This window comes from Gavialis gangeticus, unplaced genomic scaffold, assembly GCF_001723915.1.
Source record: "Gavialis gangeticus isolate Ggan-Ray unplaced genomic scaffold, GavGan_comp1, whole genome shotgun sequence".
NCBI classification, from domain to species: Eukaryota; Metazoa; Chordata; order Crocodylia; family Gavialidae; genus Gavialis; species Gavialis gangeticus.
Window position 1 is genome coordinate 12,422,847 of NW_017729006.1, and position 5,254 is coordinate 12,428,100.

General features: G+C 42.3%; 1 protein-coding gene across 1 annotated transcript in view; it reads right to left on the bottom strand.

Annotated features, from left to right (window-relative positions):
• The window catches only part of SNRK (SNF related kinase), a 91,406-nt gene extending 90,181 nt beyond the window's left edge, over positions 1-1,225 (bottom strand). Inside the window, exon 1 of the mRNA XM_019508809.1 lies at positions 1,054-1,225. The gene's annotated coding sequence lies outside the window, so the exon portion shown is untranslated. The remainder of the gene's footprint in view (positions 1-1,053) is intronic.
• Between the last annotated feature and the right edge of the window lie 4,029 nt (positions 1,226-5,254).

A 5,254-nucleotide genomic window follows, 5' to 3' on the forward strand; every position in this document is an offset into this window, starting at 1 on the left:
TTAGATCATGTCATCTGTATAAAAACATCTACCTCCTGCTAATGCATGGTACCCTCAAGACTTCTGGGAAACCAACTAGTGCATGCAGATACTGGGGTATAAGCATGAGCTTTCCCATGGAAGAAATAAAGTGCACCCTATGACCCTAGTAAGATGTGATCCACCTATGAAAATCTAAGAACCCCGGCACTAATAGTCTCCAGCAGAAACTTATGCTTCAGGCTGTAGCTCCAACACCAATTACTTCCTGTACTGTGTTTATGTACTTTGATCCTATACTCAACACATACTAGTACAAAACAGTGTATAGACAAGTCATAACAGACAACATTCAGCAGAATAAGAGTTTGCAGAGTTCTACAGAGCAGTTCTCTACATATTTTCAAATACTGCAGTGGAGAAAGATGAGCATTAGACTTAAAAAAAAGTTGCTCCGCCCATTCCATATTATTCCTGCTGGCATTCTATTTTTGCCAATTTTGAGCATTAGGCTTTTTTTTCCCCCCCACTCGCACCAAATAGGGACATCGAAATAAATCCATTTTGACACTAAATACAGCCAGCTAATTTTTTCTACTGCAGAGCTCCCTAAAGCAACAAATAGCTCTTTCCTTAGCCCCCAAAATATTAGTTAACTTGATTACAAACTAGCCAATAGATAAATGATGATAATATAATCACAGAAGTGGCAAGCTTTTTGATTAACTTTCCTCGATTCCAGAAATAAGACTATATAGTCTTCTCATTCCAAACAGTTTCTCAAAGGCTGGTAGGCACTACCCAAGTAATTTTCGCTCATCTTTGGAACTCTAAATCCCTTATCTTCCTACTTCATCCTACTCCCTATATTTTTTTTAATAAGCGGAAGCCTGAAACTGTTACAGAGGGGCTGCCTATGCAAATGCAATATGTAAATAATATTGTTGGAGGCCATATCATGATTGAGGGTACTGTTTTCTATCAAACAGAGAAATCTCAGTGTTCATTTGGAAAGTTATTTGTACGGATTTTATCGAAAGAAAGAAGAGACAGCTCAAATTTCTGTTCACCAACCTTGACAGTGCCCCTTCAGAGGGATCATCTGGGTCTATTCTTTGCTCATGAAGTCTCATCGATGCATTGTTTTTTCCAAGGGTCTACTTATTGGTGTCTCCAAAGGAAGTTCTGATGTCAGTTTTGCATTCTTTTTTCCCTTAGTTCCTAAGCAAGCAGAGATGTTTTTAATTATTACTCCTTACTGTAAGTATTTATAGACCATAAAAAAATTAACTACATTTCACACCATTTTATCCAACATTCCAATAGTACCTCAATGCCAGTCAATTCTTTCTAGCAACTGAAATACCCCAATACTGCAGCACATAATTCAAAGAAAACAGCAGAACAATGCAATGTGGGTTTTTTCCATCTCATGTGGACTGGCATAGGTAGGTTAAAAAAGTCAAACGTGAACCAAGCTCTGAAAGCTTAGCTACAAATAGACACAGGTACTGCTAAAACCCAAAGCAAAATGTTTGTAAGCTCAAACATTTCCCATTAAAATAAGATTTCAACAGCACCTCTTTGACCTAAATTCAAGAGAGCTCCACTTGTTCAGCAAATGTCTCAGATAGCAGAGCTCAGAGACAATTCGTTTAAGCATAATATACATTCATAATACTGAAACTTTTCCATTAGGACCTGTAACCACAAGCTACTTCACCTTAAGGATTCACAATGTCCTTCCTCACCTACAGTTATTCAGTTTTGTTTTTTTTAAATCTTCATCACTAACCTCTTAAGTTAGTTTTGAATTGGCAGAAAAGTGAAATTCATTGTGCTTTAATACCTGTAGACTGCAGCCATAAAATCCTGAGCCACTGTCTTATATTTCAAGATAAGCCAGGTCAAACCTGGTAGTAATTGAATGAGAGACTGCTGAAGAAGACAATGGATAATACAGGAGTCATGCTGGCACATCTTTTCCAAGCTGGGATAACACCAGTGCACCAAAACAACTATAAGGGGGGCAGTGTGCAGATGAGAGATGCAGGCTTTCAGATGAAAGATCTCATCCATTTACAATTATTCAAGATTATATGGCACTTTTCCTTCAAGAAGTTCTTAACAATAACACCCTGGCTAAATTCATTGCTGGATTCTACACTCTGCCAATTTAAATTCTCTCCACTTTTCAAATAGATGCACAATTTCTCATATCCTACTGCTGTGTAGAAGCTGTTGCAACATCTCTTTATATTATATATGGGGCTGCATTACAGATACATAAACCACAGAATATATTATTATGTGCCACCTCAAAAGTGGTCGACAACATGCCTGATAGTACTTTGCAACACATGATGGGCTCATTGTTATGTACAACATTAGGGTCAAACATGGCCCACGGCCAGATCCAGCCCATGATGATGGGTCATCAACCTCATGGGGCTTCCTGTGAGCATCTTGGGGGACCAGTTCAATCTTGCAGGGCTCATCATAGCTGCTGCCAGACCTCCTGCAGTGACAGCATTAATCCCTGTGGCTGCCAGACCCGCGGTTTCAGTACAGCTCCAGAACCAAGAACGTTAACATCACTCATTTCACCTCCCCACTACCCCCACACTTACCCACAGCTGAAATCAGGGGGTTTTGGTCACCCTGGTTTCTAAAATTGTGTGCAGGGGAAAAGGGGAGCCAAGCAGCAGTGGTATTAACTCTCTAGGTTCCAGAGCTGCACTGAAACAGCAAATCTGGCAGCCACAGGGATTAACACTGTTCATGCACTGTCCCAGCTGCAGGGCCAAATGAGTTTGACATCCCAATATAAGACATAACCTAAAATAAGAAACAGATGACTTAATTAAAAGAAAGCACTAGATGACCATACAGTTGAGATGCACAACAGTACAGCAAAAAAGTTTTCAGGTTAACAATAAAGTGCTTTATGAGATTTTGGGGAGAAAAGAACAAGAGGAGTAGTACTACTGGCAAGCCTCATGAAAAAGATGCATTTTGAGGAGGAAGCTTGCTAAACTCTTAATAGTGTGTGCCTGGCAGAAGAGACAGCATGGAGATAGACAAGGCAGCAAAAAAAGGCAAGATAAGTGGTAGTGGTCATGCATAAAATGATGCCAAAATGAAGGGTGCAAGATTAAATTGAAGATGTCGGATAGAAAAGAAGTTGCATAAACCTGATATAGAAGGCATACAGGGAGCAGAGTGAACTGAAGGGAAGGGAAGGCAAGGTGATCAGAACAGCATGAGACAAAGGTTATCTTCACTGTATGAATATAGAAAAAGAGGTTGCAGCTAAACTAAGAGGTTGGGTAGACACATACATTTACACCCATTTTAAAGAGATTTACTAATAGTTTTAAATAAATGGAATGTGAAAACCTACTGGAATTTAGACTACCTGATTTATTGCACTACTGGAAAAGATTAAAGGTTTCAGGTCACCTACACTGGGCTGACTTAAATTCACTCCCATTCTAGGGTCAGTAGGCATTGTAACAGGATTCAAGTTTAGGGAACATCAGTAAAACTGAAAAGTTAAGACACTGACTATACAAAGGAAATTAAGTGAGTTTTTTTTTAATTTTTGACTGTTTATACTGTATAAAAGAAAAACAAGAATTTAGCCCTTGTTTATGCAACCTTAGCTGCATCAGAAATGTCAAATCCAGCCTTCCCCAAATTTGATGGAAGCTTTGATGCTTCAGATGTGGATTGCAAGGTCTATAAAATGTAATTCAAAGGATGAGGACCTGAGGTCTTTAACTACCAAGCTCTTCAGGCATTTGAAGTTTACTAAAAATATTTGCATTTCCTAACTATCTGAATAAAAGTTAACTTCTCTTCCCAGTAATTCAGGTTTCACTTAAAATAACCCTAATCACCAGAATCTTCTAGTGAAAATAGGGTAGGCAAGACCTGAATTGCTAATATAAAAACAAATAGGAAAACTCTCAAAAGCATGGGTCTTTAATATGTCAAATAAAATAAGAACAGACCCTGTTTAAAATAGTGCGCAGCAACAGATATTTATAAATTTGTTCTGTTTCACGATCTACAAGAGCTATCCATCATTGCTACCCAATGTAATTAACAGACTCCCCAGTACTTTTTGTTGATAACAGCTGAAGTCAGCTGCCTTTTCATTCTACATGATGTACCTCAAATAACGAACACAGAACTAATCAATTCCTCAGTGGGACATTTCTTGAGAGACCTGTTTAGCATTTTTAGAATCCGTAAAACACTAAATTTATTCCCACTTTGCCTGGACACGTATACTATCCCCCAAAGTCTAAAGATCTCAAAGTTTTCCCCACAAAAATGCTCTCAAAACAACAGCCTACATGACTAAGTAGTGGCTGCAGCACAGAGGACAAGCTTGAGCACATCTCAACTCTCACCATTTGGATGCGATTCATTCATGCTAGAAAATGCCTATAAGTCATTCAGCCAATTTCTATGGTGCCAAGAACTGCTCTTCTACCATGGAGGCAGCTACTTCCCCTCCCCCCACATTTCTAGTCTTAACAAGACGTTTAAGAGGAGGATACACATAAAGCCGCCCAACACGAGCCAACAAGTGAAGCATTCCTGCAACGTTTCTGCCCCCCCCCCCAGTCAAAGCTCTCTCCTTCAGGAACTGACTCCATGCTGGAAGAGCCTTTCCACAGGTGTTTCAAGCCATAAAAAGGCCAGTTGGAAGTAGGTCACATTGCTCTCCAGCCAGCCTCCCATCACAGTGGGCATTTTCCCCAGTGGCAGCTCTTCAGCGCTCGATGCAGCCGAACACCAAGACTCGCACATCTCTACCTATGGCTCCCTCTCTATGTAGGGCTTCCTGAGCACCTGCCATCCAGACCAGAAACCACTGAGAAGTTATTTCCCAGAGACGTGGCCACCTGTCAAGCGGCTTTACTGCAGGAACCGCAGGGAGTGCGAAGGGCACGTCGATGCCCCCGGCCGTCCCTGCCCGCGGGCCCCGCTCCCCGCCCAGGGCTGAGATGCACTGTCATCTCCCCTCCGGCCCGGCCTGGCGTTACCCTGACCTGCCCTGCCCTCCCCTGCCACCGAGGAGGGCGAGGCGGCCCCGGTGCCACACAGGGGCAGCCACCACGCAAACCGGCTGCTCTCGCTCCAGCGCCGCGGGGGGTGCGATACCCGCACACACCGGAAGCCCGCGCTCACACCTGCCCCCACGGCTGAGGGAGGCCTGCGGCGGCCCCGGCCAGCGCCCCCTCCCCTCGCAGACGCCCCA